The sequence below is a fragment of the Bidens hawaiensis genome, unplaced genomic scaffold, assembly GCF_021521415.1.
Source record: "Bidens hawaiensis isolate Kalapana, Puna unplaced genomic scaffold, B.hawaiensis_p1.1 tig00019556_1, whole genome shotgun sequence".
NCBI lineage: Eukaryota > Viridiplantae > Streptophyta > Magnoliopsida > Asterales > Asteraceae > Bidens > Bidens hawaiensis.
The window spans coordinates 416,180-424,776 of record NW_027492969.1 but is presented as its reverse complement, the minus strand read 5'-3'; the positions used below and the strand labels follow the sequence as shown (position 1 = coordinate 424,776).

The window sequence follows — 8,597 nt, the reverse complement described above, 5'->3', positions numbered from 1 at the left end:
TAGCAGCCCGATAAGGGACGAAAATGGCAGTGCTAGTGGTGATTATTTGCTTCTTTCAACACTTTCTAGTATTACCAGAAGCCACTGTTGTCGGGGTCTAAAAATTCTTCTGCACAGATTTGACCAAAATTCCCCTGCAAAGATTTGCGCATAACATATTTGTAGGTTAGGTTTATATTGGTTAAATTTTCAGTAATTCAATGATTGATTGATTTGTAATGCTGGTGGTTTATTGTAAGCTGAATCTGAAATGGATTTGAATTGATGTTCGTCTATTGTTTACGCGTTCTAGGGTTTTAAAGATGAATTTAGTGATTTAGTGATTGTTGAATCTGAATTATGTTTTTGTTATAGTTATCATGGCAAATACCATGGGTCGAGGTAGTGTTCAATCTGGTGGTCGAGGAGTTGGGCGGTCTAGTGGTCAAGGTAGTAGTCAATGTAGTGGTCTACGTAGTATTCGAGGTATTGGGAGAGGTGGTGGTCATATTGGTGATCGAGGTGTTGGGCAACGTGGTGATCGAGGTGATGGTCATGCTGGTGATGGAGGTATTGGGCAAGGTAGTGGTATAGGTAGTTGTGATAACATTGGACCACAATCGGATGCAAATCACGATTCCTTGATGCCTTCTTCCATTGATGGTCGTGATGGTGGTGACGAGTCTAATTATCATGTTGCTAGACGAGGACGCGCTTCCCAAGTTCAAGTACCTGAATCGATGAACCACGAGTGGATTTGGATCGAAGACGGCCAGTAAGTTTATATATATTAATATTATTGTTGTTTCACAACTTTTGTATGTATTAATATTGTTTCTTTATATTCATAAAAATGTTACTAATGTGGTTCACATTTATTGCTTCTAATTTGTAGATTTAACAATCAAAAGACGTCTACTCGGATTATCAGATTGAACTTAAAGCATATGTGGTTGGATGCATGGGATAGTTGGAAAGATGTTTCTTATGAGCATAGATTGAGATTGTTCGAGCGCATTAAGATGTGTGTACATAGACATGATCAGTTTTAAAATAGTCCAAAACATATCTTGATTTTACATTTACTGCTTTTAATTTACCATTAAACTTATTGGACCATTTTGTATATTTATTAAATGTTTTTTTTTCTTTTAGAGTTATTTTCAGTAGGAGGAGAAATGAAACACTGAAATTTTGAGGTATTGGGAGAAGTGCATTGCGGGTAAATTTCCCGATTTGTTGAATAGGGTACGAATGGATGCCAAAGAAGCAGCGTGAATACAAGGTTTTCAAGTTGGAGATGACTTTAGCGTTCTTGAAGACTTTAAACCCTCCTGGATAAGATCTGAGACATAGATAAAAATGATTGCAATTTGGAACACACCTGAATGGAAGGCAAAGTCTACAGAAATAGCGCTATTAGAAGTAATTCAATCGGGGGAAAACATACACTTTGAGCTCAAACCTATATGTTTACAAAAAGAAAAGCGGTAAAATATGGTTTGATTTTATTATGATTTTCTGCTTACAGTTTTTTTTTTTTTTTTTGCATATTTTTTATTAAATTAGAAGTTTATAGATAAACTAACCAAAATCAAGATATGTTTTGCACTTATTAATAGTTACATGAGACGTGCTAGATGCTCCGTAAATGAAACCTTATCTTAATTGTATGTCGGGTTATGTGAAAATTCTTTTAGCAAACTATTCTTATTTTACATAATGCACTATAAACCGAATTCATAACTTAACAACTAGCTATAGTTATGCCATTATGTGTCGCCAAAGTTTTCATTCACTTAATAATATGATCGTAAGTTCACTTAATAACATTATTCCGTTTATAATTTATATAATACACTTACTGTTTATTTGATGATTTCTTATTAGATGGCTTAGCCTGCCCATCCGACGAAAGTCTTCTGTTTAGTCTTCCAAGTTCAAGTTTCATTAGCAAAATTTTATTTATTCTATATTCGTTAAACGTATAAATCTCATAACATATGTGGTGTGGGTCCACTTTTTTTACGATGTCATTTTTTAATATGTTCGAAGATAGTGGCTACACATATATAGTGCATAAAAACAAGCGTTACATATCATATAACACAACTTTTTACTGTTGTAAACCAAGTAGATCGCATGTATCTACCAATTTTGTGTTAATTTGGGTCACAATTTATATAGAACTGATTTTTAGTTGAAGAAATAGCTAAATTTAGGGCTTGTTTATTTCATCATCATATATTGGCAACCTGCATGTTTTTTGTTTTTTTTCTGTAAATTTGTATTTGAAGCCTAGCTTTTTCTGTAAAACAATATTCAGCTGGTGATTATGTTCATGATTATTAAAATGTTTATTCAAAAAGATACTAATGTTATACAAATTTAAAATTAATGAATTTGAGAAACTTCCAAGAAACCTTGTTTTGATATTGACTTGAACAATATTTAAAGTCTGACTATTAATAAATGTTGATTTCGATTGATTTGTTAATTGCTTAAGTAGCTTATTTTAAAAGGGTTAAATTTTTTTGTTCATGATTTTTTATATATTTTTATTTTTTGTTTAATATATATTTAATTAAAAAGTAGTGTTTGCATTGATACAAAAGGCAACCGAGCAGCAAGTAGGTTTAGTTTGACTCGATTTATGGATATTAATGGAGTTGATCATGTTGCACATGTGTGTTTGCTCTATTACGAATATGATTTGGTAAATGTGATTTGACGAAGACTTATGGTCACAAGCTGCTAGGGGCATGAAGAAAGGAAAGGTGTATGGGCTTAGTGCCCCGCGTGTACATAGTAGACAAGACCCCGAGGTATGTTAATAGAACTTTTTTTAGTACTAGGTACATATATAACAATTAATGACTTTAGTGTAGCGTTCAAATAACCGAATAAATGCTTACTTAAATAATATATCTGCTTATTAAGTTATTTAAAATAATTAAACACATTTGCGAGTTTAAATGAAGAAAAATGTTTATGTTAATCCACTATTTTAGAGTGAAATAAGCTGATTTAATTAAGCAACTTGTTACAGCCCGTTTATAACTCGTTAAACATGTTTATTACAGCTCGTTAAATCGTTACCAGTCTGATTCTATACCATCTGCCCATTTACTAATCACATATAACCTTTTTCTTACAACCCGTTTATAGTTTGATTATAAGCCATCGGCTCGTTTACAACTCGTTTATATCCTGTTTATTACAGTCAGTTTGTAGTTTGGTTATAAGTCAAAGATCCATCAACATGTTTGTTACAGCCCGTTAAATCGTTAATAGTAAGATTATATACCTTTTTTATTACAACCCATTTATAGTTTAATTATAATCCATCGGCTCGTTTACAACTCGTTTATATCCTGTTTATTACAGCCCGTTTGTAGTTTGGTTATAAGTAAAAAATCTATCACCGGTTTACAACACATTTAAGCTATTTATTTGTGGCCCATTGTTAATTGTTTTGTAGATTGAAAAGTTGCATTTGGTTATCAAGGAGCTCGTGAAGGAAAAAGAAAAAGACAAAGAAAGATTATATGGTATAATTGCACAGTTGATGGCTGAAAAGGAAAAAGACAAGGCGGAGAAAGACGCAATTTCTAATAGGATGACTAACATTGAAGCTATGTTAAAATCTATGGTTCAATAAGCAATTTCAGTATTTTAAAAACAGTTTATTTTGAATATTTTAAACATGTGCAGTTACGTTTGGATATAAGACACTTTATTATGGGTTATATTTTGGATGTTTTTTTATATTTTGACATGGGAATTCAAAAAAGTAATAGTGTTATTTTTTGACAAAATGGTTGGACAAACGAAAGTATCAAAAATGGTCAGAAACAAAAAATGGTCAAAAATGGTCAGGTAAGGTAGGTCAAAAATGGTCAGGTAGCAAAATTGGTAGCAAGATTTGCCACCGCAAGGTGGTTTTAAAATCAAATCCGTGGTTGCAAGATTTGCCACCGCATGGTGGTGGCAAATCGCAAGGTGGTTGCAAGTTACAAAAGTATATCGCACATCTACACACAACTACACCAAAAAGTATTGAATATATCTTTTGTAAGGGGGCCAGCAAATTACATTAAATCAAGAGGTTAGGTAGTGGGGATAGTTCTATATATATGGGTAGTAGTAGGATGGAGGCCAAACTTGTCAAATATTCACTAAAGATAGTTAAGTCCCCACAGGCCTTCATTTATCACTTCTATTTTAGTTAACATGTTTGTTCTCTGAAGAGGCCTTTAAATACTGCTATTATTCATTCCGTGGTAAAATAAACGAATCGTTCATACAACAAAATGGATTCCAGAAGACGTGATGCAAAAGGAAATAGATTCTCCGATGAGCTAACAGTTGATTGGAGAGGCAGACCCTCTAGTTATGATAAACATGGCGGTACCAGGGCGGCTGCTTTTGTTCTGGGTGCGTTGATTAATCTCGACTTCTCTCTTTGCTTCCATATTTCATGGTTATATAAATATACTAGTATAATTTTCTACAGGGGTACAGACATTTGAGATAATGGCCATAGCAACAGTTGGTAATAATCTTATAACATATGTGACAAATGAGATGCACTTTTCACTGTCAAAGGCGGCAAACATAGTAACAACTTCGTAGGGACTGTGTTTCTCCTTTCCCTCTTTGGTGGCTACCTTTCGGATTCCTATCTCGGTTGCTTCTGGACCATGTTAATCTTTGGATTTATAGAACTATCTGTAAGTTTTATATATTTCTTAGCATGCCGTATTCATTTAACATTCAGCTTATATTTGATGGTTGTAATTGTTGTAGGGATTCATATTGTTATCGGTTCAAGCCCACCTCCCTCAGCTGAAACCACCACAGTGCAACATATTAACAGACGGAGATCGTTGCGTAGAGGCCAAGGGAGTAGAGTCTTTAATATTCTTTGTGGCTCTCTACTTGGTGGCATTAGGGAGTGGCTGTGTGAAGCCAAACATGCTGGCTCATGGTGCTGATCAGTTCAGTAGGAGTGACTCTAAGCAGTCCAAGAAGCTCTCCACCTACTTCAATGCCGCCTACTTTGCGTTCTCTGTTGGAGAACTCGTTGCTCTGATCCTCATTGTTTGGATCCAAACACATTCGGGCATGGATATTGGGTTTGGGGTGTCTGCCATTGTCATGGCATTGGGTCTCATCTGCTTGGTTTCTGGCACCATGTTATATCGAAACAAGCCTCCTCGAGGAAGCATCTTAGTCCCTATTGCACAAGTAAGATCATGTTTATTTTAGACCCTATTATTTAGCATGCTATGAGTTTTGTGGTATAATGCAGGCATGGCGTCACCGTAGAGTATATAAATGATATTCAAACCTTTATATTTATCTCTCTCTACACCTTAGCATATCCCACATCATTTTTTCTGCCCACATAAGAGATACTGTGCCAAAAAAACATGCTCTCCTGAGTAAAGTAGACAAGAGAACAACCTTCTACAACATGTAATTAATAATGTCTATTCTTTTATCATCTTTTCCTTTTTAAAAGAAATCAAATCTTTTAATCAAGTAGGGACCTAACCTTCCTTAGATGGAACCTTAAGCTACATGATTTCATATATTTATAATACAAATTGATAAATAATTGGAAACTTCAAATATCCTGTATACACATTATTTATTGCTTTGCCATACGAATGCATGCAAACTTGTTTGCATATGTGGTTGTAAAAATTAAAAATGCTTATTTTGCTACATACTGTGTTCTTTAATCATAAAAGTAACATACTGAATTCTCTGGCTTTACTTTTAATCTTCATAGATTTCTTCCATCCTTTACCTGCTTTTTTCTCTCCTGTTGTATAATATTAATTTGTACTTTATGCAGGTTATTGTTGCTGCATTTGTAAATAGGAGTAAAGTGTCTCAATGTAATCCTCAAATGCTTCATGAAAACCAAAATGATCACCGGAACAACATTTCTATGTCAAATGAGGCTACAAATCTTTGTCATACTGATCGGTTTAGGTAAACTTCGACATTGATTAATCATATCCTTGTCATTGTATTAGATTTTATTTATGAATTTCAGCTCGTAGAATCGGTATAACATAAATTAACCCATTATAAATTTAGTAATTGATACTAGTTGTTAATACAACAATATAAGAGCAGGTCAACAGGTGGTGTAGTGGTAAACACATTATTTCCGTCTTAAGATAGGTCGAACATTAAAATCTTGTTTGTATTGACATGTTACCATGATGTTATAATTTGAGGAAACTAATAATTATGCTTTTTGGTTAAGTTTTCCGTCTTAAGCCTCCTGATCAGTGATCAATGTAAAACAATTTACAGGTTTTTAGATAAAGCCTGCATACAGAAACAAGGGAATATCCATAATGCAAAGGAGAACCCATGGAGGTTATGCACTGTTAATCAGGTTGAGCAAGTGAAGATCCTTATATCAGTAATCCCAATATTTGCCTGCACAATTGTCTTCAACACAATTTTAGCACAACTACAAACCTTCTCAGTGTCACAGGGAAGTGTAATGAACAATGAAATCACACAGTCTTTTCATATTCCACCAGCCTCACTGCAAGCCATCCCTTACATCTTGCTAATCTTTGTTGTTCCCCTTTATGATTACTTTTTCGTCCCTTTTGCACGAAAAATCACTGGTCATGATTCAGGAATCACCCCTTTACAGCGCATTGGGTCGGCTTATTTTTGGCCACCTTTTCAATGGTCTCAGCTGCGCTGATGGAGAAAAAGAGAAGGGACTCATTTTTAAACAACAATCAAGCATTATCTATTTTTTGGATAGCCCCACAATTCTTAATATTTGGAATATCTGAAATGTTTACGGCTGTTGGGTTGATCGAGTTCTTTTACAAACAGAACCTGAAAGGGATGCAGTCTTTGTTAACCACTATGACATACTGCTCATACTCCTTTGGATTTTATCTAAGCTCAGTATATGTTTCTCTAATTAACAAGATTACATCCAGATCAAGTGATGGCGGTTGGCTTGGAGATAATGATTTAAATAAGGACAGGTTAGATCTTTTCTACTGGGTGTTAGCAGGTGTAAGTTTGATCAACTTCCTAAATTATCTGTTCCGGGCAAGATGGTATAATAATTCAAGTACTACCTCTTCAGCATGCAAACTGCAACATCATGCAATTGAAGAAGGCTTTGCTAATACCTTAAACAATGCAAAAGTAATTGAAGATGGTGATGTCTGACTTCATATTAGTGTGTATTTATGTAGTCAAGTATTGTAGCATAATAAATAAAAATGTCAAGTGTTGTATTTATAGAAAAAATCAAAGGTGTCATCTCCTTATGTATAAGTTTATATGGATATATGGAAGGAAAAGCTAATGTGAAATTTGTCAAACTTAGTGAAGAAACACGAAATCACTCTTAAGTCTAATGACTTAGTCTAGGGGTTAAATAAAGTATCTCCTATGAGAGGTTTGGTATCATCCGACGCAAATGAGTAGATACACCTACAAAACAGAACGCCCTTCGGCGTGAAAATCAGTATGTGTATATGAGTATAAGTGAAATATATAATCCTTGCGGAATACTAAAGAGTATTCTTGTGCAAGAGTCCAGATCCTTTTATCGTTGGAGGTAGTGAGGTATTTATAGCCGGATGGGAAGAGAGAATGTGTGGTCACCTGCCATGCCAAGAGGTCCACCAATCAGAATGCTTCTACGTGCATCAGGGGAGTTGGTGGGCAATATGGCCGACCAACGTTGACGTTTTGTACTATTTAGTATTATTGATTGTGTGTTGTCAATTCTCTATTGGTTGGGCGTCCTTTTCTATGAGGATACCTCCTTTTTGTACCATACATCTGGAGATCTTTGGCGCGATACTTCAGAGATGTCAGGGAATGTTTGGCGCATGATAGTAAGTTTTCCAGAGCCGCGATGTGTATCCGGCGCTTGGCTGTTTAGCCAGCGGAAGCGTGCACTTGATCAAATAAGTGGGTTTTGGACCCTACCTATACACTAAATTTCTGTAGCAACACAAGCCTACTTATGTAGGCTTGGTTTGGAGATATTGACTGAACGATCCATGTTTTTCTCTTGGTTTATTCATTTATTTATTTATTATAATTATTATTAAAGCATTTCCAATATATTCTCTTTCAAATGCCTATTAACAAGCCACACCATTCATACCCATTTTTCAAACGTATACATTTTCTATGCGCGGCCCGCTTTATAAGCGTTGGGGATGTAAGTATGAAAACGAGGACGGATACTGATCTCACAAGTTGAAAAGGAGTGCTATAATTAGAAAGATAGTGGGTGTGGTACATTTAGCACAAGTATTTTTTATGTAAAAAGGGCTGACTAAATTGTTTTGGACCCAAAACAGGAACGACCAAAGTGGTTGGTTTAGTGCTTTTGCTTTTAATCAAATGGGAGAAATATGTGTCCCACGTCCTTTATAGAGTGTTTTGTGTCTATATACCAAATAAAACGAGATTGTAACGAGATGCATGTTCATGGAAACACAGTGGATGTCCTTTTCAGTAGGGAAAAGTTTATGTGTGATTTGGTTAACTTCTTTCGGTGCTCTCTTTAATTGTTAAGAATATAAACTATAATAAAA

The 8,597-nt window shown here is 34.8% G+C and overlaps 1 pseudogene across 1 annotated transcript; it reads left to right on the top strand.

Moving 5' to 3' along the window:
* Nucleotides 1-4,087: 4,087 nt before the first annotated feature.
* Nucleotides 4,088-7,343, top strand: LOC143558544 (protein NRT1/ PTR FAMILY 4.3-like; annotated as a pseudogene). The gene is made up of 5 exons (XR_013139764.1): nucleotides 4,088-4,416; nucleotides 4,496-4,712; nucleotides 4,789-5,229; nucleotides 5,846-5,985; nucleotides 6,316-7,343. The product of XR_013139764.1 is annotated as a protein NRT1/ PTR FAMILY 4.3-like (transcript).
* Nucleotides 7,344-8,597: the final 1,254 nt, after the last annotated feature.